This window comes from Carcharodon carcharias, chromosome 28 (assembly GCF_017639515.1).
Source record: "Carcharodon carcharias isolate sCarCar2 chromosome 28, sCarCar2.pri, whole genome shotgun sequence".
Classification (NCBI taxonomy): Eukaryota; Metazoa; Chordata; class Chondrichthyes; order Lamniformes; family Lamnidae; genus Carcharodon; species Carcharodon carcharias.
The window spans coordinates 16,067,780-16,080,668 of NC_054494.1; the positions used below are offsets into that span (position 1 = coordinate 16,067,780).

General features: G+C 42.2%; 1 protein-coding gene across 4 annotated transcripts in view; it reads left to right on the top strand.

Annotated features, from left to right (window-relative positions):
- Window positions 1-12,889, top strand: part of LOC121270832 (AP2-associated protein kinase 1-like) — a 114,582-nt gene that overhangs the window by 42,045 nt on the left and 59,648 nt on the right. The window contains exon 1 of one of the 4 annotated variants that reach the window (XM_041176313.1): window positions 3,878-3,955. The exons of the other annotated variants lie outside the window; for them this stretch is intronic. The gene's annotated coding sequence lies outside the window, so the exon portion shown is untranslated. Of the gene's footprint in view, window positions 1-3,877; window positions 3,956-12,889 lie in introns of those variants that run through there. 4 annotated transcript variants of the gene reach the window in all.

Below are 12,889 nucleotides of genomic sequence, written 5' to 3' on the forward strand. Positions count from 1 at the left end.
CATTTTGTCATAGTGTTGCCTAGAAACAGCCTATTTGACCTCTCAGGTGTGCAGTGGCAAATTCCACCAAATGAGCCATCTCAACAAATCCCATCTGCTTGCTCCCCACAGCCTCCTGTCTTTTAACTGTCTAATTTGGATTTAAAAGAATTTATGGATTCTGCATTAACAACCATTTGTAATAGAGAATTGAACCACCCTCTGAAAGGTTTTTTTTCCAAACCTGGATTTTTTGATTTTTTTGTGACCTTTTAAATTTACACCTCAAGTATCACACCAACTAGTTGAAACAATCCATTACTATCTATGTTAAAGAACCCATTATGTCAAAGGCCTCTGTGAGCTGACCCAAAGCTTAGCAGTAATGGAAAAAACCCTGACTTTTCAACTGTCTCTAACTGCAATTCCTTATTTGCAGTGGTATCCTAGTGAGTCTGGGTGCCTGACATCCATGTTAATTTTGGCTTTTTATTTTCTTTCATTATCAGAGACCCATAATATAACTCAAGGAGACTCTGTAAATGGCTCTTGGTCATCTGTTGTGGCTCGTTATTAATGCTCCTGTGAAGTACCTGGGACATTTTGCTACATTAAAGACAATAAAAGTTATTGTTTAACTGGACAAAATCATTCATACACAAACAGAATATATTTAATGAAAATGATCAGCCACCCATCAGTAACAATTACTGAAGCACTTTCTCACTTCAATAGAATAGCAAGACGGAAATCAACAAATGGCAAAAAAGTTTAAAGCATGCATGTACAGTGTGAGTGAGTTTTGGGATCAGATGCCCTATGACTGTCTGCTACTCAGTTTTCATTTGCTAATCAGAAATACAACTTGGCAACATCTGGATTTCCATTATGTGGCTCATATCTCTCTTGGTTTTTTCTTGTGTCCCACCTAATTCAACAGTAAAGATTGATTGTTAACTCAGAGGTATGCTGTATCATAATAGATACACAAAAGGTTAATGTTTGATTTGTAAGAGGCTTATAGAAACTGCTGTTCAGGAGTACAGTTGAATAGTGGGAGATGGTTCCAATTGCACCATTCCCAAACTCTAGTTCAAAATCCAAGTCATTTTGTATAGAGTGAAAAGCTGAAGCCCGATTGCTTTTCAGAAGACAATTTATTTCAATTTTCGGCTTCCTAACTCCCAATTAATGTCCTATCCATGTCATATGGTTGTCTCCCAATTCATGTGCCTCAATTTTACCTCCGTCTCTTACATAAGATGTTATCATAGAGATCTTATTAGGTTAATTAGATATTTCACAAACCATGCTGACTCCTTGATGCTTTTTCAGTTACTCAATTATTTTGTTCCCAATCATGGATTTTAGCAACATGAAAATATGCAAGTACATCAATCTAACTTGAAAGCAAAGTTATACTCTTGCCAAAATTTTGATCCTGTATGTGGGTGAACTGAGTAGCTTGCTGCTGTATGTTGATGCCGACCTGAAACCTGGCCCAGTTTCTCAGACTACATGTGGGACTTTGAGGTGCAAGGCTAACATTTACATCAATCGCTGCTGAAACAGTGGCCAGAATATTGCTGTCAGAGTGCGGGGTCAAGCCTGACACGGCGATGTGTAAAAGGATGTGAGATAACATTGGGTGTGTGTCCCAATGTCATAGGTGTCATTTCGATTTTACGTTTGGCGGATGCATGCCGGCCGAACGGTCAAAGGCCTATTAAGGCCACTAGGAAAGTAATTTAGCTTATTAACAGGGACTGCGGGTGGCTATTGGCTCTGCTGCTGCCCAGCCCGCCCGACATAGGTAAGATTCAGCCCAATGGAGGGAAGTGAGACTAGGTGAATTAAAGGATTGATTCTGACTACAAATATATTGGGGTAAAATAGTGTATTCTGTAGAGGAATAGGACATAATGCACTCTACCAATATGAGGTAGTGTTCAGGTTTATTTACTGAGAGAACCTGCTCTGCAAAACTCATTTTTGACTCAACATGTTGGATGTGCTTCTGCACAATAAAGTTTAGGAGTGTGATTTTAATTTTAATTGACATGTATGTTTTTTTCAAACTGTTTTGCTCCTTGGCCAAAGTCGTTGATAACACTTGCATATAAAAAGCACTGGGAAGTTTGAACTTGCCTCCCATGATCCCTATCCAGTGCTGTGGTGACTTGTTGAGTAAAATGCAGCACTGATTTCCTCTCTATCGCAAACACATCGAAAGATCCATGTTTTGATTCCTCATCCCTGCTGAATTAGCTGATCTCAACTAGGAGTAACAGTAGAGGGGTGGGGGGATGGAAAACAAGTTTTTGCTGCAGTTTATGCATAAGCATTGATTTTTTTTTTACAAAGTTGATTGGCTGCAGCACAGATGGAGAGGAAAAATCAACCATTGTTCCTACTCCTGATTTCCTTCAGGAAAGTATGTATGTGGATGTCATTGAAGCAACATTAGGCCAGTGGTTAAATTAACTTCTCAACAACACATTGTCTTGGGTCATACTTAATGAATGGCCTCTTGCAGTGTGCATTTGTGAAACCATACCGATCTTTTGAAAAGTAGGAGTTTGAAGAAACACAATTTGAAGGGAATTTTTTTTAAAGCTAAGATCCACTTGTTAGAGTGCTAGAAAACTCACTCTTCTCCTGTAGTTTCTAGAGCATGTTTTTGTTTCCACTGTGCAGAAACTTTTAAATCTTAATGTTTATTCTGCATTAATAAAGGAGACAGATGGTCTGAGGTGGCGGGGGGGAGGCGGTGGTGGTAGTAAGACTTTGGGGCCAGAGGGAAGCACTCTTGTTCCTCCTGGCCCAGAAGCAGTGCTGTAAGGGTGCACACCATTTTTCTGAAGCTGTCCTTGCCTCCCTTGAGGTACCATGTTTCCCAAAGCCTGGGAAACCCAGCCAGCCAGGGTTAAACCTGTAAGGAAAGTTAAATGTGAGGCCTTGTCTCACTGTATTTAAATGGACAAGCCGCCTCCTGGTTTGGGGCTAGGCTTGAGATTGAAAAGTTTTTAACATTTACAACTGGCCTGTTTTCGGGAAGTTAAAATTCACAATATATTGGGAAGGCAGAAATTGTCTTTGGTCATGTCACAAGCTCTGATCCTTTGTTACCAGTTCCAGTCTGGTTGTAAGTTTAGAATCCTAGTTTGCTTCTGTTTCTGCCCATGCACTGTTGCCTTACAAGGCACCACACGGCAGCATCTTATATTTATATAGCACTTTTAATATAGTAAAATATCCTGAGACACCTCATAGGAGCATTGTCAAATAAATTTGACACCTGCCGCAGGAGACATTAGGATAGATAATGAGAAGTTTGGTTAGAAGTAGGTTTTAAGGAATGTCTTAAAGGAGGAAGGAAAGATGAAAATAAGTAATGCATAAGAGGCCTGAATAGAGGAGCGCAGAGCATTGCAGGTAAAAGTACTTATCCTTGGCCCCCTCCCCTGTTCTTCCTCATGCTGCCCACTATCATTTCTAAGTATGGTGTCTGATTCCACATATAACTATTCCATACAGCTCTACACTACCTCTTTTGACCCTCTTTACTGCCTCTGTTTTCAGACTGTTGTCCAGCATCCAAATTTTAATGAGGGCGTTTTCTCCATTTGGGAACATCAAAGGCTTTGGCTCTCACCACAAACTCCATACCACTGATTTCATCACCACCCCTGGTCACTACTTCTTTGGCTCAACCAGATTATTCCCTACCTCAGTATCCTATTCAACCCAAGCTGAGCTTCTTATCCATTGTCCTCTGTCACATGCCTACTTGCATGGGAAGAGTGCCCTGCAGTCAGCATCGCGGTGAAGCAGTCTGGGAAGAGCGTCCTGCAGTCAGTTCTTCTTGTAAGTAACAAGAGTGACATCACAAGATAGCACGAGAGAGTGGCAGAGTGATCAGAACCAGCACGAGTGCAGGGAAGCTTTAAAAAGTGACAAAGGTGAGAGCTGATTGGTGAGTAGTGGGTAAGTGTTTTTCTCCAGTTTTTTTCCTCCAGTTTAAAATAGATTAAGCGAAGGAAAGGTAAGGGTTCTAGATTTTATTTAAAGTACATAAATTATTTAATTTTTTTTTACTGTATTTAACTTAGTTTTTTTTCAACTAGAGGCATGGCAGGGCAGCTCAGTCCCATGTTGTAGGCAGTACATAACATGTGGGAAGTCCTAGATGCTCCTTGCTCTCTGACCAACCACGTGTGCGGGAAGTGCCACCAGCTGCAGCTATTTGAACTCTGGGTTTCGGAGCTTGAACGGCAGCTGTAGGCACTGATGTGCATCTGCGAGGCTGAGAGTTTCGTGAATAGCATGTTTTTAGACGTGGCCACCCCACAGCTTATGGAAGTGCAGACAGAGAGGGAATGGGTGACCATCAGTCTGAAGAAATGTGTTGGGAAGGTAGTCAGGAAATCCCCAGGGTGCATCTCGCTCAAGAACCATTTTTGTGTTGGAAAACGGTGAGAGTGATGGTTCCTCTGGGGAGTGCAGCCATGCTCATGGCACTGTGAGTGGTTCAGCTGCACAGAGGGGGAGGAAAAAGAGGGGAAGAGCAATATGGTAGGAGCCTCGATAGTAAGGGGTTTCTGTGGCAGTAGATGTGACTCCAGGATGGTATGTTGCCTCCCTGCTGCCAGGGTCAAGGATGTCACTGAACGGCTGCAGGCATTCTAAAGGGGGAGGGCAAACAGACAGGTATCGTGATACATATTGGTACCGACGATATAGGTAGAAAGAGGGATGAGGTCCTGCAAGCAGGATTTAGGGAGCTAGGAAACCAGATGAAAAAACAGGACCTCAAAGGCAGTTTTCTCTGGATTACTTCCAGTGCCACGTGCTAGTGAGTATAGAAATAAGAGATTAGCCCAGATGAATGTGTGGCTGGAGAGATGGTGCAGGAGGGAAGGCTTTAGATTTTTGGGACATTGGGACTGTTTCTGGGGGCGGTGGGACCTGTACAAGGTGGACGTGTTGCGCCTGAACCGGAATTGGACCAACATCCTTGTGGCGAGGTTTGCTAGTGCTGTTGGGGAGGTTTAAACTAACTTGACAGGAATATGGGATCCTAAGTGGAACTTCAGCAGGGGGAGATGCACAGCTAAAATTAGAGAGGGCAAGTGAGTCTGGAAGGCATAGAAATTATAGGCCAGTTAATGCACAAGGGAGCTTATTTTATTTTAATGCAAGAAGTCTGACGAATAAGGCAGATGAGTTGAGGGCACAAATTAACACATGGAAGTATGCTGTCATGCTGGTTGACAGAGGGGCAGGATTGGCAGCTCAATATTCCAGGATATAGGGTCTTCACATGAGACAGGGAAGAAGGTAAAAGAAGAGGGCGTATCGCAATATTGATCAAGGAATCAATTACTGCAGTAAGGAGTGATGACATCTTAGAAGGCTCCTCAAATGAAACCATATGGGTAGAAATTAAAAACAAAAAAGGAGCAATCACATTGCTGGGAGTGTACTATAGGCTTCCAAACAGTCAGAAATAGAAAAGCAGATATGTAGGCAAGTTTCAGAGAAGTGTAGAAATAATAGGGTAGTAGTAGTGGGGATTTCAACTTCCCCAGCATTAACTGGGTTAGTCACAGTGTGATAGGTACAGAGAGAGCAGAATTCTTCAAATGCATCCAGGAGAGCTTTTTAAGCCAGTACATAGAAATTCCTACAAGAGAGTGGGCGGTCCTGGCCTTACTTTTAAGGAATGAAGCTAGGCAAGTGGTAAAGATATCAGTGGGGGAGCTTTTTGCCGATAGTGATCGTAACTCTGTTAGTTTCAAGGTTGTTATGGAAAAGGACAAGGATGGGCTAGAAACCAGAGTTCTAAATTGGGGGAAGGCCAATTTTAATAAGATCAGAGATGATTTGGCCAGAATGGACTGGGAGCAGCTACTTTTAGGTAAATCTGTGTCAGAGCCGTGGGACTCATTCAAGAAGGAAATAGGGGAGAGTACAGGGCCAACATATTCCAATAAAGACAAAGGGTGGGACCAACAAATCCAGGGAATCCTGGATGTCGAAGGATATACAGGATTGGATAAAGAAAAAGGGAGGCTTATGGCAGGCACCGAGGGCAAAAAACAGGGTGTAGGGGGGGATCTTAAAAAGGAAATTAGGAGAGCAAAAAAGGGGCATGAAAAGACATTGGCAGGTAAAATAAAGGAAAATCCAAAGTTATTTTACAAGTACATTAAGAGTAAGAGGATAACTAGGGCAACAGTAAGGCCCATTAAGGACCATAGTAGTAATTTGTGTGTGGAGCCGGAAGACGTAGGCAGGGTTCTAAATGAATACTTTGTGTCAGTGTTCACAAATGAGAGGGACGACGTAGGTATGGAAATCAGGCAGAAGGACTGTGATATAATTATAGAAATTAGCATAGAAAGGGAGAAGGTTCTAAGTGGCCTGGCAGGCTTAAAAGTAGATAAATCTCCAGGCCCAGATGAAATATATCCCAGGCTATTGAGTGAGGCAAGGGAGGAGATAGAAGGGATGCTGGCAATAATTTTCAATACCTCTCTAGCCACAGGAGAGGTGCCAGAAGACTGGAGGACACCCAATGTGGTTCAAGAAGGGAGGAAGGGATAAACCAGGGAACTGGGGGCCTGTCAATCTAACCTTAGTAGTGGGGAAGCTATTGGAAGCAATTCTGAGGGACAGAATTAATATACACCTGGGGAGGCAGGGATTAATCAAGGACAGTCAGCATGGTTTTGTTAAGGGGACGTCATATCTGACCAATTTGATTGAATTTTTCAGAGGTGACCAGGTGTGTAGATGAGGGCAATGCATTTGATGCGGTCTATTTGGACTTCAGCAAGGCTTTTGATAAGGTCCCGCATGGGAAACTGTTAACGAAGGTAAGAGCCCATGGGATCCAAGGCAATTTGGCAAATTGGATCCAGAATTGGCTGAGTGGCAGGAAGTAGAGGGTGATGGCCGAGGGGTGTTTTTGTAACTGGATGCCTGTGTCCAGTGGGGTTCCACAGGGATTGGTGTTGGGTCCCTTGCTGTTTGTGGTGTCTATATATAAACGATTTAGACTTGAATGTAGGAGGGTTGATCAGTAAGTTCGCAATTGACATGAAAATTGGTGGGGTAGTAAATAGTGAGGAAGATAGCCTTAGATTAACCCAGGAGGACATTGACGAGCTGGTCAGATGGGCTGATCAGTGGCAAATGGAATTTAATCTCGATAAGTGTGAGGTGATGCAGTTGGGCAGGACAAACAAGGCACGGGAATACACGATGAATGGTAGAACCCTGAGAAGTACAGAGGATCAGAGGGACCTTGGTGTGCATGTCCACCGCTCCCTTAAGATAGCGGGACAGGTAGATTAGGTGGTTAAGAAGGCATATGGGATGCTTGCCTTTATTAGCCGAGGCATGGAATATAATAGCAGGGAGGTTATGCTGGAACTGTATAAAACGCTGGTTAGGCCACAGCTAGAGTATTGCATGCAGTTCTGGAATCCACATTATAGGAAGGATGTGTTTGCACTAGAGTGAGTGCAGAGGAGATTCACCAGGATGTTGCCTGGGCTGGAGAGTTGTAATTATGAGGAGAGATCGGATAGACTGGGGTTATTTTCCCCAGAGCAGAGGAGATTAAGGGGCGACATGATTGAGGTGTATAAAATTGAGGGGCAAACATAGGGTAGATAGGGATCTTGTTGGAGGGATCAATAACCAGGGGGCATAGATTTAAGGTAAAGGGCAGGAGGTTTAGAGGGGATGTGAGGAAGAATTTTTCACCCAGAGGGTGGGTGGGAATCTGGAACTCACTGCCTGAAAGGGTGGAAGAGGCAGAAACCCACATAACATTTAAGAACTATTTGGATGTACACTTGCAATGCCATGGCATCAAGGCTGTGGGCCTAGTGCTGGAAAATGGGATTAGATTGGTTAGGTACTTGTTTGACCAGCACAGGCTCGATGGGCCGAAGGGCCTTTTTCTATGCTTTAGACCTCTATGACTCTATACATCTTTGACGTTGCTTGTTTCTGACTGTGTCAGCCCAACTGCTGAAATCCTTACCTGTACCTTTGTCACCTCCAGATTTCACTATTATTTTAATGTGCTCCTGTCTTGCCTCCCATCTACCATAACCTGCTGACCATCCAAAAATTCTGCTGTCTGTATCCAATGCCATACCAAATTTTGTTTGTGCAACTGCCCAAGTCACCCAATGCTTAAAATTTAAAATTCTCATCTTTGTATTTAAATCTCTCCATAGAGGATACAAAGGATTGAGACTATGTTCCTTCAGCCCTACAAATTCACCACTTTTTCTAAATTAAAGATGTTATATAAATGCAAATTGTTGGCAGCATTATCCTATATGACTTCCATATGGATTTCAGTCTCCTGTTGAGTAACCTTCCAATGGAAAAGGTGGAATTTTGTTAAGTTACTGCATTGCTGGACTTTGCTTTTAAATTATTACTTGTGGAATACTAAAACCTCTTTTAAGTTGCTAGTAAGTCTATTTGGCAGTCCTCCACAATCTGTTTTGTTGAAGTATTCAACTTCTGTAAATCAGTTGGGCCTCTAAAAACTGCAGGTGCAGAAACGAATTGGCAATTGACCCAGAAACGTCTGGATTGGAAGTTTCTTGCGGGGGATGGTGGGAGGTGTGGCATAAGGGAATCAGGTTTTTGCCACGGTTTCTACATATCACAGAGTTACAGTGTAGAAGAGGCCCTTCGGCCCATCGAGTATGCACCGAAAAGTGAGAAACACCTGACCTACCTACCTAATCCCATTTACCAGCACTAGGCCAATAGCCTTGAATGTTATGACATGCCAAGTGCTCATCCAGGTACTTTTTAAAGGATGTGAGGCAACCCGCCTCCACCACCCTCCCAGGCAGTGCATTCCAGACAGTCACTTTGTGTAAAAATGTTTTTCCTCACATCCGCCCCCCCCCCCACCCCACCCAAACCTCCTGCTCTTCACCTTGAACCTGTGTCCCCTTGTGACTGACCCTTCAACTAAGAGGAACAGCTGCTCCCTATCCACCCTGTCCATGCCCCTCATAATCTTGCACCTCGATCAGGTCACCTCTCAGTCTTCTCTGCTCCAACGAAAACAACCCAAGTCTATCCAACCTCTCTTCATAACTTAAATGTTTCATCCCAGGCAACATCCTGGTGAATCTCCTCTGCACGCCCTCCAGTGCAATCACATCCTTCTGATAATGTGGCAACCAGAACTGCACACAGTACTCCAGCTGTGGCCTCACCAAGGTTCTATACAACTCCAGCATGACCTCCCTACTTTTGTAATCTATGCCTCTGTTGATAAAGGCAAGTGTCCCATATGCCTTTTTCATCACTGCACTAACATGCCCCTCCGCCTTCAGAGATCAACGGACACACAAGCCAAGGTCCCTTTGTTCCTCAGAACTTCCTAGTGTCATGCCGTTCATTGAACACTTCCTTGTCAAATTACTTCTTCCAAAGTATCACCTTAAACTTTTCAGGGTTACATTCCATCTGCCACTTATCCGCCCATTTGACCATCCCATCTATACCTTCCTTTAGCCCAAGACACTCAACCTCACTGTTAACCACCCAGCCAATCTTTGTGTCATCTGCAAACTTACAAATCCTACCCCCCACATAGTTACCAATGTCGTTTATATAAATGACGTTTAATAGGGGACCCAGCACAGATCCCTGTGGTACGCCACTGGACACTGGTTTCCAGTCACTAAAGCATCCTTCTGTCATCACCCTCTGTCTCCTACAACTAAGCCAATTTTGAATCCACCTTATCAAATTACCCTGTATCCCATGTGCATTTGCCTTCTTTATAAGTCTCCCATGTGGGACTTTGTCAAAGGCTTTGCTGAAATCCATATAAACTACATCAACTGCACTACCCTCATCTACACACCAGGTCACCTCCTCAAAAAATTCAATCAAATTTGTTAAGCATGACCTCCCTCTCACAAAGCCATGCTGACTATCCCTGATCAAACCTTGTCTCTCCAAGTGGAGATGGATTCTCCTCTTCAGAATTTTCTCCAATAGTTTCCCTACCACTGACGTGAGATTCACTGGTTTGTAGTTCCCTGGCGTATCTCTACAACTCTTAAATAGCGGAACCACATTAGCTGTTCTCCAGTCCTCAGGCACCAGCCCCATGGCCAGAGAGGAATTAAAAATTTGTGTCAGAGCCCCTGCGATCTCCTACCTTGCCTCCCTCAGCAGCCTGGGACACAAATCATCCAGACCTGGAGATTTGTCCACTTTTAATTTGTGCCTGCCAACACCTCCAATACCTTGTCACTCCCTATTTCAATTTGCTCAAGAATCTCGCAGTCTCTCTCCCCCCGAGTTCGATACCTTCATCCTCATTCTCTTGGGTGAAGACGGATGTGAAGTATTTGTTCAACACTCTAGCGATGTCCTCTGGCTCCACCCATAGATTGCCCCCTTGGTCCCTAATGGGCCCTACTCTTTCCCTGGTTATTCTTTTCCCATTGGTATACTTATAGAATATCTTGGGATTTTCCCTACCTTTCCCAGCCAGAGCTTTCTCATATCCCCTCTATGCTCTCTGAATTGCTTTCTTAAGCCCCACCCTGCACTTTCTGTACTCCACTAATGCCTCTGCTGACTTGCTCCCCTTGTACCTGCTAAAAGCCCGTCTTTTTCTTCCTATGCCTATATTTGCATTTTCCTATGTGTTCATTACATCTTTTGTTTTACGAAGTGCAGACAAAAATTAAATTGTTGCTAGAAGAAATTATGGATTACAAAGCACAAAGATAACTGCACCCAAGGTCAGCCTGTGTTCAGAGTTCCACAATCAAATGGCAAGCATGCAAATTGCATTCTGGTTAGAATGCAATCCTCCAACCTTTTTTAAATAATAGAAAATGGTACTGAGGTGAAAGGTAGAAGATACCTGGTTAGACAAAGTTTGACCAAAAACTGGCATCTCTTCCAACTCTTAATTGTGATGGGGAGGCTCTTGCTTTTGAATTTATTGTGCATCTGCTGGAATATTCCTGTTTAACATGGAACAGAAGCAAGTTATTCAGCCTCTCAATTATGTTCTGCAATTCATTTAGATTCTGGTTGATCTGTACCTTAGTTCCTTGTAGCTGTCGTTGCTCCATTTCTTCGGATACACATCTCAAAAAAAGCTAACGATCTCTGTCTTTAAAATTTCAATGGATCAGCATTTACAGGAGAGTTCCAGATTTCCACTGTGTTCATCAGAGCCACATGAGGTACAGGTTCGGGGTAGTAGAATGCAAAGAACTATTGTGAAGCTTCTCATGTACAGTGTTCAAGAGAGTTATAAATATATATTTATAAAATATATTGTGTGTGTTATGTATGTGTAACCAATAGGAAACCTTTGATTTATGATCCTTTTTCATATATGAAATTATTTATAAGATTTGTTGCTGCAATGTGTAGAGAATAGAATGACAGAAGTTGAAGGATCAATTATGGAAGTTTTGTTCATCAAATGATCACAAGCAACAATGCTGCATTTCACTAGTGTCTCAAATTACTAGTTCTGTACCTGACATGACCCGTTTCTTTGTTGACATAAGGCTCCTCTTGTTGCAAATACATTCAAAGCATTACTTGTGCGAATTAACAAATTGTGTTAATAGGGTGAAGTACCACTTGTAGAAAATTTCAAATATAAGAACTTTTTTTTACAACATGTTGACCTTGTGTCTGTTTGAACTTGTGTGCAGGATTCCATTTAACTGGCAGGATTCCATTTAACTGGCAGGATTCCATTTAACTGGCAGCAACTTGAACAGCAAAATGTCTCAGTTTTGGGAATAGTATCGGAAATGTGCACTTAAAGTGTGAATGCACTTTAATAGCTATTTGAATGGGAGATGGAATAAATTATTTAAAAGGGTTGCAGAAGCTGTTGGTGTGTATCTGCTCAATGTGGAGTTATGTTATAAATTTGGAATTAAGCTCAGGTTTCTGATCTTGCTCTTGTGGTGGTGTGAAATTTGGAGGGAGTCTCAAGTGACTTCTTTTTGGAAACTAAGCAGTTTAAAATGCAGCAACTGAAGTACATTGTGACTTTTTACTATGTTAAAGGCACTATATAAATACAAGTTGTTGTAAAGTTGCTTGGACCTCCTGAACATCTTTTACCTATCTGCAGTTAAATTGCCACATTCACTGGTTAGACATATTAAAATATAATTGTGTGTATGGTCATGTAAATGGAGGGCAACAGAATTTGTTTCTCACCAGAGGCAATGCAAACAGTTATCTACCAATTTTATACCAATAACTGCAATAAATTTTTTTTATTCACTTGTGGGATGTGGGCGTCACTGGCTAGGCCAAATGCTGGCATTTCTCATGCACCCATGAGAAGGCGGTGGTGAGCTGTCCTTTTGAGCCTCTGCAGTCTAGTACTTTTTTAGCTTTGTTAACTTGAGCAGTTCCTCAATTTTGAGTTATGTCTTTTGATTTATTTATATTGAAATAATAGATATATTACTTAGAAAAGTCATTGATTTGCACTTGATACTTGGCGGATAATATTTAAATGAGCAAGGCAGGTATAGCATTTTTTTGGATAGAGGGATGTGTAAACATATGGCATGAATTTCTGTCATACAGTAATGAAAACCAAATACAGGACAAGCTTATAAGGCGTGTCTGAATAGATGGTAGATGACGAACATTTTGAGAAATGGATAAACAAAACAGAAGGGCTCTATTTACATACATGCGCACTCAGAGGTGCTGGTTTCCTTTTACTTAAGTTCCCTGATAAATATTTGCAGTCTGATCCTTTCCAGAAACATTCATGATGAAGCTATAAGTGAGATTTATTTAAAATTGATTTTATTGAGCTAGATCAACTATTAATTTTGTTGCC